This window comes from Mandrillus leucophaeus, unplaced genomic scaffold (genome assembly GCF_000951045.1).
Source record: "Mandrillus leucophaeus isolate KB7577 unplaced genomic scaffold, Mleu.le_1.0 Scaffold205, whole genome shotgun sequence".
NCBI lineage: Eukaryota > Metazoa > Chordata > Mammalia > Primates > Cercopithecidae > Mandrillus > Mandrillus leucophaeus.
In genome coordinates this window covers 1,364,105-1,374,230 of record NW_012102088.1, presented here as the reverse complement: position 1 = coordinate 1,374,230, position 10,126 = coordinate 1,364,105, and the positions used below count along the sequence as shown (strand labels likewise).

General features: G+C 45.9%; 1 long non-coding RNA gene across 1 annotated transcript in view; it reads left to right on the top strand.

Annotated features, from left to right (window-relative positions):
• Nucleotides 1-4,788: 4,788 nt before the first annotated feature.
• LOC105539438 overlaps nt 4,789-10,126 on the top strand; it is a 14,717-nt gene continuing 9,379 nt past the window's right edge. Inside the window, exon 1 of the long non-coding RNA XR_001006045.1 lies at nt 4,789-4,866. This is a non-coding gene — a long non-coding RNA (uncharacterized LOC105539438). The remainder of the gene's footprint in view (nt 4,867-10,126) is intronic.

Genomic DNA, 10,126 nt, shown 5'->3' with positions numbered 1-10,126 from the left:
TGTGTAGCACTCCCCACTCCACTCGCTCTGCCGCAGTAAGGCGTGCTTCCTTCCCCACCCTCTGTCATGATTGTAAGTTTCTTGAGGCCTTCCTGCCATGCTTCCTGTACAGCCTGTGGAACTGTGAGTCAATGAAACCTCTTTTCTTCATGAATTACCCAGTCTCAGGTAGTCCTTTATAGCAGTGTGAGAATGGACTAATACATAATCCTACTAAGTCATGTTAGCAAAAAATCTTCCCCTTCCTCTTGATATCTGATCAAATTCCTTGTCCGCCACCTTCAATGTCTTCTTCCCTTGGCCTGCCTACAGGAAAACTTCTCTTGAGTTGGTCTGGCAAGAATTCACCCATTATCTCTGAGGGTTTGCACTTGATAATTTTTCATCCTCCAGACACCCTGCTGCTTCTCGGCTTTAAGCCTTCACTTGTTCTTGTCCAAGCCGGAGTTGAGTCTGGCCTCCCAAGCCCCTCTGTAGTAGCTTACGGAATAAAGCCTGCCTCACCATGTGTTTGTATGAATGGAATTAGATGCCTGCCTGTTGCACAACATTGTGTAGGTTAGACTCATCCATGTTGCTGCAGGCAGCTGTGGATCCTTCTCTGTGCTGTGTAATATTCCATGGTGTGGGCAGACTTGAACATATGGATCTATTCACTGTGAGCAGTGGTTCTCATCCAGGGGCAATTTTGCCCCCAGGGGACATACGGAGACATCTGAGTGGTCATAATGAAGGGTGGTGTCTGGCAGGTGGAGGCTGGGGCTGCAAGGCTCACAATGGCCCCCACAGCAGAGTTATCCAGCCCAGGTGTGAGCTGTACCAAGGCTAAAGTGTGTATGTTTCTTGTTCATACTTTCAAAAGAATGAACCCCATTACTGGGGGGGGGAAGTCTCACATTCCCAGCATATGTATAGTTATAAGTTACAGATTTGTGTGTCTGTAGAAATGTGTGTATCATAAGACACAAGTTCCTAGTGGACTGTCAGGAACACCCAGGGTGGGCACTTCACTTTGGTGTCTGCAGCTCTCAAGTAAAATATGCAGGGATTGCAGTGTTAGTGTCAGCAGCATCTCCACCTCTTGGTTCCACCTTTCAGATTCTGGGATGGACTCATCCCCTGACCAGTTGTGGTCAGAGAGTAAGCATCCTGAAGAAGTGGTGTCAACTATGATATTGGTATGAGCCTCATGGTTTTGTGTGAATTGTATTCCTCTTGATCTTTATTGAAAAAAAAATTCCTAGACTGGGCACTGTGGCTCACACTGTGGCCCAGCACTTCAGAAGGCTGAGGTGGGAGGATCACTTGAGTCCAGGAGTTCGGGACCAGCCTGGGCAACAGACAGAGACCCTAACTCTACAAAATGAAATGAAATAATAAAAAACAAAAATTTCTTAAATTAGCAGGAATCACTGCAGTAATGAACATATAGTAGTCCTCCCCACCAAATCCAAGGGGGATACATTCCAGTACCATGGTGGATGTCTAAAACCTCGTATGACACCAAACCGTATATACAGTTGTCCCTCCATATTTGTGGGGGATTGATTCCAAAACTGCCCTCAGACACCAAATCAGATGATGCTCAAGTCCCTGATATAAGATGGTGTGTATTTGCATATAACCTACATACATCTTCCAGTGTACTTTAAGTAATGTCTAGGCCAGGCACAGTGGCTCATGCCTGTAATCCCAACACTTTGGGAGGCCAAGGCAGGCAGATCACCTGAGGTCAGGAGTTCAAGACTAGCCTGGCCAACATGGCAAAACCCCGTCTCTACTAAAAATACAAAAATTAGCTGGGTGTGGTAGCGTGCACCTGTAATCCCAGCTACTAGAGAGGCTGAGGGAGGAGAATCACTTGAACACGGGAGGTGGAGGTTGCAGTGAGCCAAGATCACGCCACTGCACACTCCATTCTGGGAGACAGAGTAAGACTCCATCTCCAAAAAAAAAAAAAAAAAGTCTAGATTACTTGTGTTCCCTAATAAAATGTAAATACTTTGTAATTTTTATACTGTATTTTTTAGGAGGTGATGATGAGGGAAAAAGTATGCACACGCTCAGTACAGATGCAGTGTTTTTTCAAATACTTTCAATCCAAAGTTGGTTGAATATACAAATGTGAAACCCATGCATATGGAGGGCTAACTGTATATTGTTTTTTCTTTTTTTTTTTTTTTTTTTTTTTTTTTTTTGAGACGGAGTCTCGCTCTGTCGCCCAGGCTGGAGTGCAGTGGCCGGATCTCAGCTCACTGCAAGCTCCGCCTCCCGGGTTTACAGGCGCCCGCCACCTCGCCCAACTAGTTTTTTTGTATTTTTTAGTAGAGACGGGGTTTCACCGTGTTAGCCAGGATGGTCTCGATCTCCTGACCTTGTGATCCGCCCGTCTCGGCCTCCCAAAGTGCTGGTATTACAGGCTTGAGCCACCGCGCCCGGCCACTGTTTTTTCTTATACTTACCTATGATGAGGTTTAATTTATAAAATAATTTTTAAAGTAAGGGTTACTTGAACACAAGTACTGTGATACCATGATGGTTGATCTAATAACCAAGGTGGCTCTTAAAAGTGACTGATGGCGGGTAAACAGTGTGGACACACTGGACAAATGCCTGGTTCCCATCCTGGGCGGGATGGTGTGGTACAGCCTGGAATTTCATCATGCTACTCAGAACAGTGTGCAATGTGAAACTTATGAATTGTTTATTTCAGGATTTTCCATTTAAAATTTTCAGACCACAGTTGACCTCGGGTAACAAAGGTGGAGAAGTGAAACTGCCAATCAGGAGAGGCTACTGTAATTCAATCACAGAGGACAGAAACTCCTGACCAAAGAGGATATGAGATGTGGACTAGGTGAGTTCCAGATGGATTCTGGGGTAGCCTGGGCCATTGCAAGTGTGGCTGAAATGAGTGGGACACAGGATAGAGACGAAGGTATCCTGGATTTATGTGGATGGTCCCAATCTAGCACATATGCCCTTAAAAGCAGAGATTACAGGCTGGAGTCAGATGCTGAGGAAGGAGCAAGTAGAGAGCTGAAGTGTGAGGACTCTACTCCCTGTTCCTGGCTTTAAAACTGGAAAGGGGCCGGGCACAGTGGCTCACAACTGTAATCCCAGCACTTTGGGAGGCCGAGGTGGATGGATCATGTGACGTCAGGAGTTTGAGACCAGCCTGGCCAACATGGCAAAACCCATTTCTACTAAAAATATAAAAATTAACTGGGCATGATGTCATGCACCTATAATCCCAATTGCTTGGGAGGCTGAGGCAGGAGAATTGCTTGAACCTGGGAGGCAGAGGTTGCAGTGAGCCAAGATCGTACCACTGCACTCCAGCCTGGGCAAACAGAGCAAGACTCTGTCTCAAAAAAAAAAAAAAAAACACACACACACACACAAACAAAACAAAACAAAACAAAAACTTGTGTTCATCAGAAAGCAATATTATGCAAGTGAAAGAAGGGCAAGTGACAGAGTGGGAGAAGACCGTTGTAGAGCCAACAAAGGACTGGCCTCCAAATATATAAAGAACTCAGCATCTCAATAAGAATGAAACTTAATAGAAAAGTTGGCAAATGACTTGAACCAGCCCCCTCATAAACAAGGAAAAGTCCAAATGGCCAATAAGTGCATGCAAATGTGCCCAACTTTACCACTCATCAGAGAAACCACACTAATGGCTAAAATGAAAATAACAGTACCAAGTGTTGACAAGAATGTGCAGCAACTGGGAATCTTATACACCACTGTAGGGGGCACTGTAAACTAGTGTTATCTCCTAACCTGAACATGTGCACCCATGAAGAGACAGCTGCAGTCCTAGGCATTCACCCAACAGAAATACAAACCTGCTTATCAAAAGATACACACACAATGTTCATAGCAGTTTCCTTTGTAGTAACTCCCAACTGGAAACAGCCCAAATATCCATTGACAGGAAGGAAAATGAGCAAATGGTGTATTCACAGTGGAACATTTTATACGATCACATAAAATGATTATTGTGCCCTGGAGGATTACACAACCAAGTGAAGTGGTTATTGCACCATGGAAGATTACACAACCACATGAAAGGGTTATTGTGCCATGGAGTATTACACAGCCTTGTAAAGTGGATATTGTGCCATAGAGTGTTATGCAATGGCGTAAAGTGGTTGTTCTGGCACGGAACGTTATGCATGGCAATGGGTTATCGTGCCATGGAGAGTTACACAACCGCATGAAGAGGTTATTGTGCCATGGAGTCTTACATAACCGCGTGGAGGGGCTATTGTGTCGTGGAGTCTTATACAACGTGTAAATGGGTTATTTTCGATGCAGCATCACACAACCGAGTAAAATGGTTATTGTGCACGGAGCGTTAAACGACCGCATGAAGGTGTCAATGTCCACTGGGTCGTTCCACACCCCAGTAGAGAAGTGACTCCAGGCCCCAGTCCCCTACGCCGTGAGAGGAAGGAGACACAGCAGCCTACGAATGGGACCCGTGTGAACGAGATTCTGCTGCGACCACGCGCGACCAGGGTGGTGCAGGCTCGCAAGGGGATGTAGGGCTGGTCAATCTGAGAGACAAGGTGCTCGTCCGCGGCGGCTCAAGGGCAGCCCACGGGCGCTCCGGGCGTTTTTTCGTCTGTTAAACCTCACCTACCAGCAGAGGCGAAGGGCAAAGGACCCTGAAAGGTAACAGTGCGCGCGCTCCCAGGTTCTGGCTGCCAGGCAGCTGCGGACACGGCCCTGCCCCCGACGCACTAGGCTTCGCCCCCAGCGTCCGGTGTCGCCGGAAATGTCGCATCCGGGAACTCTGCGCGCTCATGCGCAGAGCCCGAGAGCGCGCCGAGGTGGACGCTGCGGCCGCGGGAAGTGAGTTCTGTCCTCTCGCGGCCTCTCGGGTCTCAGTTTCCTCCATTCCCGCCCACCGGTCGCGGAGCCGAGACCTAGTGAGGGTGGCGTCAAGGACTCCAGAGCGGCTGGGGCTGGGCCGTGGCTGCGTGGCTGCTCTTTCTGTCTGGGAGGGTACGCGGCAGCCCTGCTCTGGGCAGGGACTTGTTAGGGGCGCCGGCTTGTGGTTCCGGGCGGGGCGGGCGTGAGGAACTGTCTCCGTCAGGCGCGGACCCTCCCGCGTGTCTTCTCCCCTTGGGGCTCGGGCGTTCTACGCGCATCTCCTCGCCGGGCGTGAACCCCTTAACGCCTCTCCCCGCAGGGCGCGAGATCCCTACTCCCTCCTCTTCATGGGGCGTGGGCCCCCTATCCCCTTCTCCCCAGTGGGATGCAAACCCCGAATCTCCTCCCCTCTCCGCGTGGAGCGCGGACCCTCTAATTCCCTCTCCTGGTGGGCGCAGACCGCCTATTCTCTCCGTTTGGGGCGGGGACTCATTTATCTTCCTCTGCCCTCCCACTGGAGCGGATCCCTTTTTTTTTCTCCCTTCCCTTAACCCCAGACTCCCCAGTATTCTTTTTTTTTTTTTTCCCTGCAGGCACAGATGGCCTTTTCTAACCTTCCCAGGGTGTGGACCCCTCGTCTCTTCCCGCACAGGCCCCTCCCTTCTCCCTCTCCTCTCCTCACAAGATTTGGACTTGAACAACCTATTCTGCGTCCCGTGTCTTACTCCGTAGGACGTTTTCCCCATTTTTCATCCTACTGTCCCTGACAACCCTGTTCTTCCTCCTTTTCCTTCCCCCAAGAGGTGGCTTCCTCCTCTGCCCCTTTAGGGTTGGTGCGGATGCTTCCTTCCCCTTTCTACCCACTGTGAACATTCCCTGCCAGGCTTCCTCCCTTCCCTGCTGGGTTCTGACTCCACTGACTTGCCCTTCCTCGCTTCCCTGCGGTTGTATACTGGGCTGGCCTCTCCACAAACCTCTGATGCCCGAATGCTGACCCCCAGGGACAGGCCTCTCAGACTTTGGTATCCTCAGCTGAGCATCTGCTCTCCCTCAAACTCAGTCTTTCTAGTCTCCGTAAGGAGTGACTCCTTCCACCCACAATCCTGTTCGTCCACCTGGGTATTTCTCTTTTCCCCAATCCCCACATCGTCTCTGTCCAAAATGCCATGCCTTAACCTTTAAGATAATTCCAGAATTCAGTTAGCTGGGCATTTTACAATGACATAAATAAAAATTCAAAAGTAGTATCAGGATCTCACATTTAGTAAGCATAGTTTCATCAAACTTTTGTTCCAGTTAGATGTGTATGCAGGTCATCATGTACATGTGTTTCTCTCAACGCTTGTGTGAAAATTTTGAAAACCTCCAGGCTAGAGAAACCCGTACAAGGATACACTTTCAACATGTCTCCTAAAGCACGCACTTATAATCCCAGCTGCTCGGGAGGCTGAGGCAGGAGGATCGCTTGAACCTGGGAGGTGGAGGTTGCAGTGAGCCAAGATCGTGCCACTGTACTCCAGCACTGACAGAGCGAGACTCTGTCTCAAAATAAATAAATAAAATAAATAAATAACATAATTCCAGAATTCAGCCACATCACCACACCTCTTCTCCCTGATACAGGTATCTGCTTGCTCCCCTGCCTCTGGCCTCCTCACGATTCAGTGGAAGCCTGTCAGGTCATATCTGTCCTCTAAACACTCTCCTTACTCAGTAACAGGCAGAATCCTCACATGCCCTAGGACTGGGGCTGCCGGGCTAAGACCTGTTTGCTGCTGGGTTGTAGGTGATGATAGAGCTTGCATCAGAGTGAAATTCCGTGCCCTAGCTTCTTCCTTGGGCAGTTCATTCTCTGAGGTTGCTTGGTTTTTGGATTGTAGGCAGTGGATACAGATTGGGACGGTCTGGGAAAGGAGCTCTAACTCAGAAACTGGATTGCTGGTCTGTGTGCTTCCTCAGTTTGCAGAGAGTGAGCATTTGATAGTGACAAGATTCTGCAGTTCTTTGCCTATTCCCATACTAGAATGCCTACTCTGAGGTTGAGGTCTTCATCTGTCTGATCCACTGCTGAATTATTGGTGCCTAGAACAGGGCCTGGCATACAGGACGTGTTCAGTAAACATTTGCAGAATGAAAGAAAAAGGGCCATCCCTGTGACTACAGGAAGCTGGCCCTTTTCCCACAGACTTAAGATCACAGAGGAGGTGTGTGATGCATCCACTGCACATCTATGTAGTGTGCCCAGGCCGTGTTTTTGTTTTTTTAGAGCATTTTCCTTTGTAATACCAGTGCCTCAGGCAATATGGAGTATGGGGTGTTTGTGTGTGCTTGCGTGCATGTGTTTGAAATTGGCATGCTTTCCGTGCTATGAAACTTTGCAACCTGCTTCTCTCCCCAACCTTATACTAGGTGAAGCTTTCAGCACACCGGCTTTCATTGCTCTATAGTATCCTACCTTGTGAAAATGCCACAGTTTTTTTTTTTTTTTTTTTTTTTTTTTGCCTTTCCTGTTGATGAACATCTTGGAAATTTCCAGGTTTTCAGCGTTTCCACCAGTGCTTTAGGGGACATGTTGAATGTGTATCCTTGTACGGGTTTCTCTAGCCTGGAGGTTTTCAAAATTTTCACACAAGCGTTGAGAGAAACACATGTACATGATGACTTGCATACATATCTAACTGGAACAAAAGTTTGATGAAACCATGCTTACTAAATGTGAGATCCTCTGATACTACTTTTGAATTTTGATTTATGCCGTTGTAAAAAGGATGCCAGTGTTGATCCACCACATCTCTTAGCATTTAGGATTTTTTATTTCAACCTAGTTCTTCTGAATTGTTGTTCAGAGAGGCTGTGGTATGTCTTACACTAATAAAGACATGTTAACGTTGTGGGAACTACCCATAATATAATGTTAACTAGGAAAAACAAAAAAGGATCCAAGTTATGTATACAGGTTGACTCCACCTGTTTCAAAATGATTCTCTGTGAAGAAAAGAGGAAGTAAATGCACCCAAGGCTCAACAGTGGGATTATAGATTATTATCATTTTACTTATTTCTTTATGTTTTCCAGATTTTCTGCAATGAACATGCATTAATTTTGCAGTGATATCTTTAACATAAAATATTTAAACGGAATTTGAAGTTTTATTTAAATAGTAAGCTCCCTGCTGGATCCAGAATAGAATTATATTTGCCGTATTTTCACTTAACTTGTCTTCTCAGAAACATACTTAGCTCGCAAAGAGATTAAACAGGATTGAACTTGTATCAGCTGCCAACCACTGGGAGCAGCTAGAGGGCCAGTTGATTCCAGGGTTTGCCACAGGAACCTGTGAGTGCTTTGGACAGCTCTGCCTTGCCCTGACTCCAGTTCTTAGAGGCTGACACTTCTGGCCTTCCTTTACTGTCCTGCAAGAAAACCTATTGCCTGGAAAGGGCCTTATAAGTTAGCATTTTCCCAGGTGGTAACTCCATAGTTGTTTTTTAACAGCTTCTGGCTAGCATCATATTTTCCCCCCTTGAACACTTAACCATCTCGTGAATGCCTTTTGAGAAACCTGTTATAAGTTCACCTCACCAAGGTGTTAATGAATGATGATCCTGGAATATCTCTCCAGGAGGCATTTATATTTCCCTTGCCTACTTTATATTTTGACAAGTTTCTAAAATACTCTAACAGAAAAGTTGAAAAAAAAGAGTATAGTGAATGCCCATCACCCACTCCAAGATTCACCAATTAATATTTTGCCATATTTGTTTTATATGCCTGTAATATATAACACAATTATATATTATGTATTAATAATGTATATTAGTGTATATGTGTATACATATTTGTGTATGTATATATTTGTGTGGGGGCATATATGTGTATATATTTTTGTATGCTATATATGTGTATATTGTGTGTATATATGAGTATATATATTTGTATATATATCTGTGCATATATGTATTTTTGTGTGTGCATATGTTTATGTATGTGTATGTCTACATGTATATATATTTATTACAAGTATGACACTTCACTCATAAATATGTTGGGTCATATATTCTAATAATAAAGACATTCTTTTGCATAACCATAATACCATATCACATCTAAGACAATGAGCAATAATTTCCTGTTATCATGTGATAACCCATCCTTTTCAAAATTTCCCAATTCCTAATTATATTATAGCATTATTATTATCATCTTTTTTTTGAGACAGAGTCTCAGCCTGTTGCCCAGGCTGGAGTGCAATGGCACGATCTTAGCTCAATGCAAACTCTGTCTCCCGGATTCAAGTGATTCTTCTGCCTTAGCCTCCGGAGTAGCTGGGATTACAAGTGCATGCCACCATGCCTGGCTAATTTTGTATTTTTAGTAGAGACAGGATTTCACTGTGTTCCCTAGGCTGGTCTCAAACTCCTGACCTCGAGTGATCCTCCCACCTCAGTCTCCCAAAATCCTGGGATTATAGTCATGAGCCACTGCACCCAGCCATTATGGTATTATTTTTGAGCCAAGTCTTGCCACAGTTGTGAAAAGAAATTAAATGTTGGGACTCCAAACTCATTTAGCCAAAGAGAAAAGTCAAGTTGGGAACTGGGTCAAACAAACCTGCCTCCCCTGTTCCTAGATAAGATGGCTACAAGATGAAATGCTACACGCCTCCCCCATATTTTGCCCACAAGGAAATTCCAGGTGAGCTGTTGTTAAAACTTAACCATGGCAATGCACATTGATAGCTTATCTTTACAAGTGCAGTCACCCTGGCCTGCCAGACACAAATGCGTATCTGATTGTTCCCCTACCCCATTTTGTCTATGTTACCGTAATGTACATTCCCCACATTTTTCCCCTGCCCCTTTTTTTTTTTTTTTTTTTGAGACAGTGTCACCCAGGCTAGAGTGCGGTGGCATGATTTCCGCTCATGCAAGCTCTCATGCAAGCTCCACCTCCCGGGTTCACACCATTCTCCTGCCTCAGCCTCCCGAATAGCTGGGACTACAGGTGCCCGCCACCACCCCCGGCTAATTCTTTGTATTTTTAGTAGAGACGGGGTTTCACCGTGTTAGTAAGGATGGTCTCCATCTAAACTCGTGATCCACCTGCCTCGGCCTCCCAAAGTGCTGGGATTACACGCGTGAGCCACCATACCCGGCCCCTGACCCTTTTCTTTACGTGAAAATTGTGTTTCTCAATATCCAGCCTGGTCCCCTTTAAATTCTTTTTTTTTTTTTTTTTT